Source organism: Microcebus murinus, chromosome 1 (genome assembly GCF_040939455.1).
Source record: "Microcebus murinus isolate Inina chromosome 1, M.murinus_Inina_mat1.0, whole genome shotgun sequence".
Taxonomy (NCBI): domain Eukaryota; kingdom Metazoa; phylum Chordata; class Mammalia; order Primates; family Cheirogaleidae; genus Microcebus; species Microcebus murinus.
The window spans coordinates 12679563-12694302 of NC_134104.1; the positions used below are offsets into that span (position 1 = coordinate 12679563).

Genomic DNA, 14740 nt, shown 5'->3' on the forward strand with positions numbered 1-14740 from the left:
TCACATGCGTGATGGCTGATGTGGCCATCCTGGGCCTCCTTCCAAGGCTGGTTTTCTATACCCCAACATCTTATTATTATGTGACAAAGTCAGCAATTTGCTTCTAATCCAACATTCCTCATTTGCCAGAATCTCAGGTAGCTCTGGTTCTCCTGACAGATATTTTTCCTAAAGTCACTTTGTAAAAACCTGCAAAGTAGTTTCTTGTAAGAATGTCACATAGTTTATTAATTGTTTCTTCTGGCTCAACATTTTATTGTCTGCTTTTGTTTTTCTACTAGCGGTGCCTGTGAACTTCCTTGCATGTAAATCTTTGCATCTTTTATTCTATTCTTAGATGAACATTTTTTTAGATAGAGATTTATTGGGTAAAAGGTTTAAACTTTTAAATGCTCCTAATGCATATTATTGTTGAATTAGCATCCACAAGGAGGGTTTCAATTGTTGTCATGTCAATGTCTGAATATATGTAATAGTTCACTTGCAAGCACTGCTGAGAATTTTGCATTTGTGAAAGATGAAGATCTTGGAGACGGTGGCATTTAATTTAAGGTGGGTCTTCTGTTCTTTGACTACATGTTTAAAATGATATATCCATATCCAAAGTGTGTCACCACCTGTTTTTATTGTTTAATGGTGATGCATCTACTGTTTATGGTGCCAGTGAATGTTTTCATTATTTTACTTTACTTTAAATGAATTTCTCATGCATTCATGGGTAGGTTAAGAGAAGTAGCAATAATGATCCCCAAAATAACTCCTCTCTATTGAGTGCTGTCCTTGTACTGAGTGCTCTTCATGCACCATCTCATCGAATCCCTATTTCATAGAGGAGGAACGAGGGGCTGGAGGAGTTTAGTTACTAGGGTCTTAGACATGGTTGAGGTTCAGCTGATTCCAGACTTGAAGCTCCTCCAGGGTGCCGAGGGGCACTGGCTGACCCTGATGTGCCTGGCCCATCTCGGGGAGACCCTGGGAGGAGCAGAGAGGAGCAATTTGCACACTGGGATTCTGGGCTAGACCACTCGGTGGGGGTGAGGGTGGGGGCCTGGGCTTCAAAGCCACCCGAGTGTGTGACCTTGGCTCCATTTTCTTTCCTCTAGCTGCAGTAAAAGAAGGGACACTTCTAAGAGGCCTTGCCACCCCGCTATCTCCAAAGCGCCGCTCTCTCTGAAAACCGATTCAGTGCAAAGTCCAGAACTGCTCGCATTTGCAGGGTGCCTTTCTTCTCGGCAGTGTGTGTTCTCCTCTCTTTCCAGGGGGGCTCCCAAGAGAAGGCTGTTCCTCAGTCTCCTTTTCATTTGGGGTGACCCCTCTGACTCCCGTGTTTAAAGCTGGGCCACGCTTATTGCTAACCTTTCTAATAGCTTCTGCGGAGTTGGCCTGAAAAGCTGCCGAGAGCTCTCCTTTCATCCCTCGCCAGGGTGGCTGCTGGGCTCTGTGTCTGCAGCCGCTGGCTGGGGGCGGGTGGTCACCGCTGGCTCTTCTCGCAAATCCTTACTGGTGGCGGGTGCAGATGCTGTTCATTCTGCCTCTGGATGCTGGGGGGCTTCTCCCATCAGTTGCCGCGCTCGCCTCCAAATTGGCCGCTTTGCTTTCCTCTGGTCCCCCCACCATTCTGTCTCAAAACAGTAGCCAGAGGGCTGGTTTAAGTCAGATAGTGTCACTCTGCTCGGTACCGTCCTGTGTTTTTCAGACCCCCCCAGCATAAAAACGGAAGTGCTCACAGTGGCTTCCGGCTGGCACAAGCTGCCCCTTCCTGCCTACGGTTTCCCCCTCGCTCTCTGCATGTGGCTGTTGCTCAAACATATGGTCCCAGGCAAATGCCTGCCTCAAAGCCCTCGTCCCTGCTGCTCTCCCGGCCTGGAACATTCTTCCCCAGGTGGCCGCGTGGGGTGGTTTCTGTCGTGTCTTGTTTTTCAGTGAGACGGTCCCTGGCATCCTGTTGAAAACCTCCAAGTCCCTGACTCTATGGCGAGAACGTGGCATGAACTGACCCGCAGGTGTCCTGACACATGTGCCTCTGTCCCTGCCATCCCTGCGGCAGGCGCTTGCTTCTCGCATACTGGGGCGAACCCCTGTTGGAGACCATGCGTTGCGTTCCCGTGACTTGTGGTGATCCGGTTCCACTCCAGGATCTTTGCTTGGATCAGATTAGATGTTAATTTGATTCCCTTTAGGGGGTCACTGCAAGATGTCCTGAAATAGCTTAGGAAGTCCCCTAAATTGCAGTCGTGTCAGAAGATCCCTGCCGGAAGTTCAAGCCGTGAGGCCCTCTCAAGCTCTGAAGCCTGTTTGTGGAATTTACATCTCTAATTAGGCATGGGTTGTGGTGAGACACGTGTATTAAATAAATCCCTAAAAGTTTATCTTGGCTTTATGGAAGATACTGGCCTCGCAAACCAACAGAAGGTTAATATTCCTTGGTTCACCGGCTTGGGTTTCAGATAGAATGGAAATATCTCTTTATGAATCCCAGGGGGCAGGTTGATAGCTGTTGATTTCAACCTCAATATGCTCTGAGCAGCTGTTTAAAGTTGGGTCTGACCAGGTTCCAAGGTGGAGTTGAGGGTACATTTGGATGCCTTCCTCTCTCCCCGTGTTCGCGTGGAGTTTCCTCGTTCCTGACTTCATTGTTCACGGTGTGTGAGGTAGTCGGGTCGGTGCTGTGGCACTGTGGTGATCACTAGGGATTCTCACATGAGCCTTACTGTGTGTCAAGGTGTGAGCAAAGTGGTCGAGAGCCCTAAGCAAGGGGAAACACTTTTATCTGGAGGCTAAATTTCACACAGCACTTGAGGTGGATCCCGCAGGGTGAGTCAGTGTTTAGCAAGAGTTGGGGGCGCAGGGTGGGGAGGGCAGGCAGGGAAACAGTGAAATTTGCAGGTGTAGGCCACAACAGAAGAGGAGCTGTTGTCCTGTGGGGCTGGCATGTACGATTTGGGGGGACTGGACTTGGCTCATCTGGAGTCCTATTATAGAGCCTTTTTTTTTTTTTTGAGGCAGAGTCTCGCTTTGTTGCCCAGGCTAGAGTGAGTGCCGTGGCGTCAGCCTAGCTCACAGCAACCTCAAACTCCTGGGCTCAAGCAATCCTGCTGCCTCAGCCTCCCGAGTAGCTGGGACTACAGGCATGCGCCACCATGCCCGGCTAATTTTTTCTATATATATATTAGTTGGCCAATTAATTTCTTTCTATTTATAGTAGAGACAGGGTCTCGCTCTTGCTCAGGCTGGTTTCAAACTCCTGACCTGGAGCAATGTGCCTGCCTCGGCCTCCCAGAGTGCTAGGATTATAGGCGTATAGAGGCTTTTTTTTTTAAAGGTAAACCAAGGATCTTGAATTTTACTAGCAGGAAGTAAAAGCCACTGAAAGTAAAGATATCATTAGGGAATGATATCTATGACCTGTCTTTCAGAGAAACCCCTTTGGTGGCATTGGGAAGGCCAGTTAGAGTGAGGGAACCTTGAGGACAGGGAGGCCTGTTTGGAGCCCCGTGGCCAGAAACAAGGTTAGAGATGGCTTGACCTGGGTGGGGGCCGAGACACAAACAGGGAAGAGACAGCACAGAGAAGGTGTTCTGTTGGGTCATGGCCAAAAATGAAGATGAGGACAATTTTCTTCCCAAATTACCCAGGAGCTCAAAAGACCAAATTCCCTTCTTTAGTCAGTAAAATGGAGTCACAGGGCCCTTGGAAAGAAAGCGGTATGAAGAAAAGGAAGTAAAAGCTGCAAATGGTAAAACCGGAAGAGGCAACCACAGTAGTGAGGCGTAAGGGAGGAGAGAAGAATCGTGACTGAAAAGCAACCTGGCTGACGGCAGCGTGTTGTATTTTATAATAGTTTCAGCGAGGATGTTGTGTTCTAGCATCAGCAATTGATCTGATTTCCTGGGTCTGAAACGGAAGGGGAAGGAGGGGCACACGCTATAAGCTTTTACACGTGGGTGTCCTGGACTTTGAAAGAATATTCTGAATAGCTATGATTTCTGGAAAGTGGTTCATTAACTAACTCAGTGGATTTGCTTAGATGGTACCTTAGCTTTCATCTCTGGAGGGAACACATGCTTCATTGGCAGCCATGAGTATTATTATTATTATTGTTAGTAAGGTAATACATAATATTATTATAAATTCTAGCTAACTTTACTAAGAATTCCTGACCGTGTACTAAGCACTTTGTACAGACGACTTAGATGGGATGGTGGGATTTTCTTTCCCTCTCCCATATGTTTTATAAGGCGTGCTAATTTCGCATCAGCTTTAGTTTTATAGGTGGAAGGAGACAATGTTGGAAGAATCGCATAGAACATTCCGCATCTCTCAGGGGTGCACGTTTTCTAGTGGCTTCCTCTCTTCGTGGGGCCTTCTGACCTCCTGACCGTGCAGGGCTTTCCTTGGGGCCATCTGCAGGAATGTTCCTCGGAGCAGTGGCTATTTCAAATCGGTGGTGGCTTTCTCCTCCTCTTGTGGGCTGTGTGTGTCCGCCTGTGCCTTCTGGGACTCTCTTCGTTGGGTTGATTCATTTGTTTGGACGTGACCTTTTCCCAGTTCCTCTTCCCTGGGCCTTTGCCTGCTGAGGAAATGATCCTCGATCCCCTCCATCTGCGCTGGTGGCAACAGAAGAGAGAATTTCTCTTTCCTATGGTTTGGGTCCAACTGCCCGGACACCTGTCCTTCTGAGGCTCATATTGTTCTGGTTGGTATTACTTCCTGACGCGGAGACTTTTTCATATTCCAGTTCTGGAAGTCATCACGTTGGACAGGGGACAAGGAGGAGGCGGTGGAGGGTCCTCGGCTGACCTGGGTGCGTTTATGGATTCTTTGCCGGCCACATAGGCAGGGCTGTTTCTCCCACCTCCGTCCGAAACTGGCCCCTGGAACCGGCCCTATTAGTAAGCTTCTCCCATTGGTAGCTGATTCATTCTGGGAGCTTTTCATATCCTGTGGGATTCTTCACTGTTAGGGTTGAGAAGAAAAAGAACAGCTTCTCTTTCAAGTCTGATGAAAACCGCTCGCAGAAGACGCACACACGCATGCTGTGTGTAGTTACAATTTTCTCGTGGACGCTTGGCTTCTCCTCTGGTTGTTACGGAAATCCACACGAGGATATGAACTCGTACGTTGGGACCCTTATGTTGTGTGTCCCGGTGTTACAGAGGAAATGAGTTCTGACCATTTTGGAGGCTTGTCAAAGTTTTTTCTCTGTAACTCTGGAATTTTCTTTCTTGTGCTTTCAGAGTGGCAAAATACATGGACTCCTGAGGGCTTGGCTCCGGAGATCCGTGGAAGGGGGATGAAGTGTGGAGTTGAGGGGCCAAATCCTAACTCTTCCTTCAGGCCTTTGCCATCTGCCCAATGTCGTGTTTGCAGTCACCTTGAACTTGGAAGAGTGCTCCCCGAACACTGCTCCCATCCACCAGGGTTGCTCTGCAGATTTCCAGATGTTGAACTTGTGGAGGTGACGTAACCCCAGCTGGTATTGCAGGGGGGCCGGCTGAGTCATGCTTGCAACCTTGGGATTCAATCTCCACCTCATTTAGAAGCAGGAGCCGTGGAAGGAGATGGCGCCTGGTTTGTCTGTTGCCTGGGGCTCCCCGCAAACTGTGATCGGAGCTAGTATCAAGTGGATGCCTACTTGTGACAAGGGCTGGCCAGTGCAGGACTGTGCGCATCTTCCACTTTTTTGATGAAGCAGGATGGTAATTTTATGATATCCCTTTCTCAGGGGCACAAAGACAGGAGCAAGAATTGGGGTGCAATGAGATTGCGATGGGGTGCAATGAGATGTGCAGAAACAGTTAGAGGCTCACCAGGAAGGTGCACGTTAGTGTAGCTGGGGAGACCTCCCGTCCAGGAACAGAGCATCTGAGAACCAGTTACCCTGATTATCATCTTGTTTCTCAAACAGATGATGCAGATGAAACGCATTTTCCGGTGCTGTGCGGTCACCCCTTACATACATAACTTCCGTGTGATACCTGGCGTCACAGCCCACAGGCCAGATCTGCTCGGCCACCTCTCCCCTGTTTTTGTAAATAAAGTTTATCAGGATATGCCACGTTTACTCATCTATTTTCCAGAGCTGCTTTCGTGCTTTTCTGGCAGAACTGAGACGGACTGAATGCTCCCCAAGCCTGAGACGCTTCCTCACTGGCCTCTTAGAGAAAGCCGGCTGACCTTTGCCCTGCAGCCGCTGTCCAGACCGTGAAAGCTAGGACATCCCCTTTATTTAAAATCCCTAGTTTTAATATTTGCTGCTTATTATTATTTTAAATCAACCCATAGACCCTCCTTGTTACTCTCCTCTCAGCCCTTGGATTATTTCAGGAGTGTCATTTTCTGTGGGTTGCTGCCTCCCTCTTGGGGACATTTGGGATTATGAGGTTGGGGGGCTTTTATGATCGAGAGCCACCCCTGGTATGGGGGGGAGAGGGAGAGAAGTTCCCAATGGCCCCAGTCTGCAGGAGGACCCCACACCGAATGTCAGGGGCGCACTCACTTGGAGCACCGCTTGCCTTGTTGCTGTTTTTGTCCCTTTGTTACACCTCCCAGTGATGGGACGGCCCTAATGCCTTCACTCCAGCTGCTTTCATGCTTTTGTGTACCTTATTTCAGTTGCTGTCAGACACAGGAAACAGGCAGGTAATTTATCTGCCTGTCAGTGACAGGGGGAACTCGCTCTGATGGGACTCAGGCATTCTCTCTGTCTCTTTCTCCCTTCTGCATTGTCTCTCTTCTCTCTCCTTTCTCTCTGTGTCTCCCTCCTTCCTCTTTGTCTCTGTCTCTCTCTCTCTCTCTCACACACACATTCTCTTACATGCTCGCACATGGTCCCTCACACTTCCTACACTCACACTCACACTCGCTCACTCCTGCTCCCTCACTGCTGCCTTCCATCGACCCTAACGACTCTGCTTCTGTCAATTCCCAGGACAGGATGTTCTTTCATTTCCCTGGCTGCCTTGTGCAGTGCTGGAGAAAACTTGGATCTCTCTTTCTCTCTCACAGGACCCCCCCAGCCAGCCTTTGTAAATCCTGCTCAAAACAAAAAAGCAAGCGAAGGGCTCCTTGACTTTTCACTGCCTCACCTGGCTCTCACTGCTTCTGGGACCTGGCTATGCCTTTTAGCCAAAGGAAGCCAGCAAACCCCTCCCACCGGACACCCCCACTCCCCCCCCATAGAGGGAGGCCCCAGGAGGGCAGACATGTTTCCTACCGTCCCCAGAGCCCTGGGCAGCAGGGTCCCCAGCAGCCATGAGGGGCCAGGGAAGGCTGACCCTGTGCGGCGCCACCAGGGGTCCCGGGGAAGTGGGGCTGGCGGGGTGGGCATCCTCCTGGGGCTCAGGGAGGGGTGGCAGTGGCCTGTGAGGTTGTGTGCAGGGTGACTGCGGCCTGTGGGACCTCAGTCTAGAGAGACATGGGGGGCAGGAAGGGGATGGGGCCGGCCTTCGAGACAACTCAGCTTTGAGACTTCCAGAGAGATGCAAGAAAGGAGAGCCCGAGTTTCTGCCGTTTGGCGATCCCAGGGGACACTTGAGTGACACAGGGATCGTGTCTCCATGGCCAAGAGCCATGCGCTCACCATTTCGGCTGCACCACAGTCACCTGGAAGCTTTTTTAAACCACAGATCGCCCCACTCCTAGGGTTTCTGACTTATTAGGTCTTGAGTCAGGCTCCAAAATTTGCGTGTCTAACAAGTTCCGGGCCGGTGCTGCTCCGGGGACCGTACTTGGAGAACCGCTGGCTTGGCGAAGAGGCGAACAGGGAAGCCTGTTAGTGTCCTCAGAACAGAACTAAACTGAGATACTGGGAAGAAGATGAAAAATAAAGCTGACAGGAAATTAAGAACAGGAATTCGGTCCCCATGATGTTGATTAATGTGTCTGAGTCTTCTAAGTTCTAGAAAGGGTTAAGCTAGTTGAGCCAAAATGCTATTGAGCAATAATAACATGATAGTAGAGACTTTCATTAAAATCTAATTCCTCCGCATTTTGGGAATTTATTCACTATAAACAGGAAGAGTGTTTCAAAACTGAGTTTTGGCTCTTTGTAATTTTGAATCCTTTTAGCTGACTTAGAAAAAGAAAGCCCCTCATTTGAACTTTTACTTGTAAAAGAAGATAATTCAGGGGTCTGAGTGGCCCCCATTTTTCACCATCCATGTCTGTCCGTCTTGAAAGCGAGATGACCATTTGATGCAGCGGCCTCAATTTTCAGTTGACAAACTCATTTCTTCTTTTTCTCTGTCTTTATACTTGCTATAAGATTTTGGCTACGAATATAAAAATAACTAAATTGTAAACAAAAGAATAGACAGACACGTAATAATCATGTGCTTCAAGAATATCCTGAATGATCTGGAATAACCTGGGTTATTCCAGATAAGCCCTAGGTTTTTTTTTTTGTGTTTTTTTTTTTTTTTTTTTGAGACAGAGTCTCACTTTGTTGCCCAGGCTAGAGTGAGTGCCGTGGCGTCAGCCTAGCTCACAGCAACCTCAAACTCCTGGGCTCGAGTGATCCTTCTGCCTCAGCCTCCCGAGTAGCTGGGACTACAGGCATGCGCCACCATGCCCGGCTAATCTTTTTTATATATATATCAGTTGGCCAATTAATTTCTTTCTATTTATAGTAGAGACAGGGTCTTGCTCTTGCTCAGGCTGGTTTTGAACTCCTGACCTTGAGCAATCCGCCCGCCTCGGCCTCCCAAGAGCTAGGATTACAGGCGTGAGCCACAGCGCCCGGCCAAGCCCTAGGTTTTTAAAGAATGGATGTCTTTGCCCTGAGTTGGGAATTTCTGTAAATGGGGGTAATTACATCAAATCTTCAAGAAGGCTTTATAGATGCAAACATGCAAATTTCGGAAGAGCTCTTATTTACTTTAGTGTGCCCATTAGACAGGTCAGTCATTCATGGATTCCTTAAAAAAGTCTTTGTAAGGATTAATTTAAGAGCAACTGACTCATTTGGAAAGGAGAATATTGAAAACCATGATCTTAGAATTAGAGCCCACTCCAAGTAGCTTGAGCTGTTGACTTTCTTTTGGTTTTAACCAGGGTATCCACTGTCCTGCCTTAGCATCATGGGTAGCAATAGTGCTTGGGATGGAAGGTTAAGACTTGTGGGTCCTTTAAAGCTATGTTTATTTACAAGTTGGGATTTTGGCCAAGGTGCTTGGGCTGCTTCTCTGTGTTTGGGTTCCACCATCTGCGAACCCCATTGATGGTGTGTAAATTAATAAAATGCACCTTGAGCCCAGGATGAGAGACTTTCAGGGCTGCTAAGAGGAATCCTAATTAAAAATATTAAACAACTCCAGGGATTTTAGCAGTATTCACAGTTTTGGCTTCACACACCTAGGGGTTTGGAATTGTTTAATAAAACAGGCTTGAAAATGATGCATCAGGCTTCCTTTGTGCGATTGGCAACACTTCAGAAGCCACAAGGATCCCTGTTTCTCCAAGATGTTTGCAGAGAAACTCTTCAGTGTGGGATGGAACGCTGGCTCCCTGTAAGAGCCGTTACTTTCCCGGGAATCCGTCTCTTGCTCACCGGGATATGGGTGACGAGGGCTGTGGAAGCGTGCTGAGGAAGAGAGGCGAGAAGGGGAAAGGACGGCTGTGGCCAGCAGTTTCAGTGTTATTGGGGCGGCTGGGGTTTTAATGGAATTATCTGCAGAACTTGAAAAACTCGTCTGACTGCACAGGCTTTGTGTGAGACAGGGCGCTGTATTTGGGAATTTGTTGGTCTTTAAGGTGAAAGTTGAATGAGGGAGGGGCATGGTGATGCATGCCGCTGACATTTCACGGCTGCCTTGTTGGGGTAAAATCCAAACCTTTAGATTTCTCCATCTTTGGGCTTCACTATCTGTGACTCATAAATTCTACCTGCAAGACTCAGGCTAAAAGCTCCTGTGGGCCAGGGACACACGCACTGTGTGATCCTTCTCTGTCTGCATATATATATATATATGGACATTTGGGTTCTTACAAAACAACGGCTGGCTGTGCATTATTTTATTTTATTTTATTTTATTTTAGAGACAAGGTCTTTGCCGTGTTGCCCATGCTAGAGTGCAGCAGCTATTCTCAGGCTTGATTGCATGATCAGAACTCACTGCAGCCTCAAATTCCTGGGCTCGTGATCCTCCTGCCTCTGCCTCCCGAATAGCAAGACTACAGGTACATGCCACGGTGCTTGGTGGCTGTGCTTTCTTTTATCTCGGATTCATAGAGTTTGGGACCCAGGTGCTTGAGAAAAGTTTATTGCATTAATAACAACAACCAACAACGTTTTGTTGCATGAATAACAGATAACAAGTTTACCGCAGTAACAACAGTAACAGGCAACACTTTCAGGGTGGTTGCTATAGGCCAGGCACTGTTCTGAGCCTTTACATGTAGAAACCTATTTAATCCTCATGAGAACGCTCTGAGGCAGGATCCTAATCCTGCCCTTATCTCCATTCTGCAGATAGAAACTGTGCCACAGAAAGTTTCAGAATTTGCCTAAGGTTATTTGGGTCATAAATGATGGGATACACATCCAGGTAGATACCAGAAGAATTTAACCCCTCTAGCATCAAATACTTTGTTCCTACAGACCCAGTGCTAAAGTTCTCAAAAGTTTAAAACATTATAACAATGCCTGGATTTTGTCCCAGGAATCTGTGCAAGGGTGACAATATTAGAAGCGACAGAACTTTCTTTAAAGAGGATAGCTCTTAAGCTGTGGGGCTCAGTTTGTGTTGAGGTGGGTGGGGGTGGAGAATGAGCTGTATAAATAGCCGCCAAGGTGGTGATCTCCCAGGGGGCGTGCATGTTTGTGTATCTTCCAGAAGAATTTAGGGTGCCGGCTGTCTCCTTGAGAACGTCTTGTGTTTTGAATTCCATAGGAACTCAGTTCTTGAGACTTTATAGCAAAAATGGTTGAGGTTGGTTCAAGTGAAGTCTTGGGAATGTGGGAGTGAGTTTTGTGGGTGAGAGATTCTGCTGACTTGGTTTTCCTTTTTTCCTTAATGTCCTACGTAAGTTTTTCCCATCTGTGTTATATTGGGTTTTGGGGGAAGTGGGCTTGGGAAGGGGACTCAGTGACAGAAGAAAGCAAAGGAACTGGTCCATGGTGGGGTTAGGCTGAGGACATTGATTTTCTTGTACTCCTTCAAGAGTGTGTCAACCCTACTGGGAATGTCCCCTTTGCTGGCTGCCCCTCCCAGGACGGGCGTAATGCGCTTGATGACTCGTATGTGCAAGTTTCAAGGCGCCATATCAAAGTGTTATAATCTAGGAGGGAAAGGAAGCCGCTGGATATTGGCAAAGCCCTGCCAAGTGATAAATGCCATGAGTATTTGGGTTTTTCAAAAAAAAACTTTTTATTTTAAAATAATTATAGACTTACAGGAAGTTGAAAAATAATGCAGAGAGGTCCCATGTGCCCATCACCCAGCTTCCCGTAGTGATGACATTTTCCCTAAGTATAGCGCGTTATCAAAACCAGGAAATTGATATTGGCACCATACAAATAACAAAACTGCATACCATACTGGAATTTCACCAGTTTTTTGCATGCACTTTTTTTTTGAAACTAGGACTTAGTGCAAAATTCGACAGTGTTTTTTTGATGGGCACTAGAACCTCTGAGTAAAGCTGTAATAAATGTTTTACAGACACATGGTTTTTAGCATAGCTCTGTTCGCCTGAGTGTTTTTAACACAACAAACAGTTGAGTGGAATGTGAAGTCCAGCAGCTGAGTTATGGGATAAAAACTAAGCAATTTGGTTATTTTCATTTATGGTCTTGAACTCTTTGGGGATATTATCTTCAAAAATTTTTTTTTTTTTTTTTTTTTTTGCTGCCTTTTTAGAGGGAGGATATTTTCTAAAGATAAAGGATAATTCAAGGTCATTGTGTCATATTAAGAGCTCTTGGAGGGAATGATAAACAGATGTGGTTTTCCCTGGAAAAAGAAGAGATTTTGGTTAATCAGATAAAAGGTAAAGACTGGTGGGACTCAAAGATCATGGATGCAATTTCACGATAACTGTTAGAATGGATTTACTTTTAAAATGACAGCCCCGTCTGAGTTGCGGCTAAGTGTCGCCTGCCCCGCTTGCATGTGATTAATTGCTCCTGCCTCCGCGATCCCATCACGCTTTGCTGAGACTTCCAATTAGCCTCTGTCACTATCTGCCCTGGATTTGAGCTATTTGTGGGGGAGCCTGTCTTCTTGGCTAGACTAGGAATTCTTTGAGGGCAGGGATTGTCTAATTCATTTTTTGACTTTTCTCCTCTTCTTTTCTTCCAGCATCAAACAAGATGCTTTGAGCAGAAGGGATCTCTGTTCCTCCAGCAGTTTCTAGACTATTCCCTATGCTAGCTTCACTTCTTTGTGTATTGAACTGGACGTCTGTTTGTGTGTTCTGTATATTTTAAACCATTAAGGCTTAATTCGTGATAGACTATTTTGTAATTCTGCACTGTGACAAGTCAGGCTGGCCTTGTTCTGCAGTTCCATCTGAACAGCATTAGAACAGCCTGAGAACTTGTTTTCTTAAAAAAAAAATGCAATGGGAAGGTTTTGCTTGTTTGTTTCGCCCGTAGAATAGAATTTAAAAAATTCTTATCTATATACTTGCTAACATTTGGGATAATCTGTATTCTTCTGACTCATGCCACCTTTTGGGCTTTGACTGTCCAGGGATGTTGGCAGTGGTCTGTGATTACGACCTCTTCAAATGGTCAGTGGTGCTGTGAGCCCACTTCTTCGAAGTCTACTGCAAGGTACATTTTTCAGTCACCTTTTCCAAGAAGGGAGATGCAGGCAGGGGAAATACCATGTCCTTGGGATCATTTGCTTATAACGAAATGGAAAGAAGCCCTCCCACGTGAACTCAGGTAGAAGTGGCATTACTAAAGGGACGTAAAAAGGTGCCACAGGGATGTGTAGGCCACGTGGGGCGGGGGCAGGAAAACCAGGACGGGACACCGTTCCCCTGTCTCTCAGAGATCCCTGCAGTGTGAGGTTTTGCTTTGCTCAGCGAAGCTCTCCCAGTGTCTTGCCCCTCCCTGCAGCCTGGCTTCCTCACCTGGCCTCTGCCTTCTCAGATTTGCTGCTGGCCAAATGGTTTTGACTTGGTGCAATGTTGCTCTTGTCCAATACTACGTGACCTTCCCTTTAAGGCAACTATCTTCGCCTCCCAGTATCTTATTTCCAAATTTTTAAGTGAGACTCGGATTGGCCAACATTGAGTCTTGTATCCACCCTGCTCTGGCTGGGATGGAAAGGTGTGTGTACGGTGGGTGGTCTCAGACTCGCCCAGGCAGGCTCTCAAGAAGCAGGGTTGGCGGGAGGCAGTGATTGGCATGGCTGCCATCTCCCAATAAAGGAACAGTCCGCCATTGTTTGTATTTGGCTCTAGGCTGCATTAGGAAGGTAGAGCCCATTCCTTTTTGGCCTTGTCTTGGCCTCCAACTTTTCCCCGTTGAAATGTCAGGTCTAGACAGTAGGACGAGGAATAGGTGCAGAAGTGCTGTGGTCTGTTTGTTGGTAAAGAAGAGTTGGTTACAGACACTGAGTAGGCATGGAGATCCTTGGATACGTGACATCGCCAATGAATCCTTAATTTTTAAAATCCTTTCCTTCATGCCTTTGAATCAAATTAACGTATAGGAATCCATCTTTTCGTATGCACTTGTTTACTGTTTGAGTTCTTAAGTTTGACTTAGAAAAAAATACAGACTCATCATGCAGAGTTCCCAGTTTTATAGTCAAGAGTTCTGCTGTGTGTCTTTGGATGCCAGGGATAACAGTGACAAGATGGCAAGGAAGGAGGGACGCGTGGGGGAGACGCAAAGGCCTCATTTTCCCACTAACCGGCTGCATCACCTAGGTAACTACATTTTTTGAATCTTGGTTTCTCATCTGTAAAATGGGGCACGAATAGTATCCATCCCGTATTGTCATTACTAGGATCCCCTGAGCCAATACATTCCAAGGCACTTTTCTAGGCAGTTGGGATACAGGAGTGCACACAATTTTCAAAGATCTTGCTGTCCTGGAGCATATATTCCAGCATGTGCTGTCTCCTCTCTGATTTATAAATGTGAAAGAGTGGTGTCCTTATGTTTTCTTCAGTTCTATAAAAAAAATAGTATTTTTAAATTTTTTTTCATTAAAAGATTTTTTTTTTAGATAGGACCCTGTAGCAGACAAGTAGGCTTATTTGTCTTACAAAAATTAGGGTGTGTGAGTGCATGTGTGTGCATGTACATTATCAAGAGCCGTTCAAAAATCAATGAAAATGTCAACATTCTTTGAAGAAGGTCTGTTTTCCAAGGCAAACGTTAAGTTAGCTTTATTTGAGTTAAGGGAATAAATGAAACTTGTGAGAGACATTTATGAGCTGATATATTGGCTTTGATGATCCAGGGAAAGACGTTCCTATTTGTGTAGGGGGTCACTCACTTTGCTTTTATGAACCCAGAGTCAAAAATCCTAATGGGTTTTAATAACCCTAAATGTCATATTGAATTTAAACGTGGACAATTTCAGATAACACCTCTTTGTAATTGCTACGATTTACTCATCTCTTGGGCTATAACGTATAACTCGAGACACAAAACCCTCCATTTTTAAAACTCATATTTCGCAACCTTTGCCATGAGAAATAGAAACTTTTGTGGCAGGCTCTTTTAGATGAAGGAAATATTTTTCTCCCTAGTGGATCCAAGCAATTCATTCTG

General features: G+C 46.4%; 1 protein-coding gene across 2 annotated transcripts in view; it reads left to right on the plus strand.

Moving 5' to 3' along the window:
* The window catches only part of TIAM1 (TIAM Rac1 associated GEF 1), a 360609-nt gene that overhangs the window by 112010 nt on the left and 233859 nt on the right, over window positions 1-14740 (plus strand). The window contains exon 3 of one of the 2 annotated variants that reach the window (XM_076000522.1): window positions 10039-10179. The exons of the other annotated variant lie outside the window; for it this stretch is intronic. The gene's annotated coding sequence lies outside the window, so the exon portion shown is untranslated. The remainder of the gene's footprint in view (window positions 1-10038; window positions 10180-14740) is intronic. 2 annotated transcript variants of the gene reach the window in all.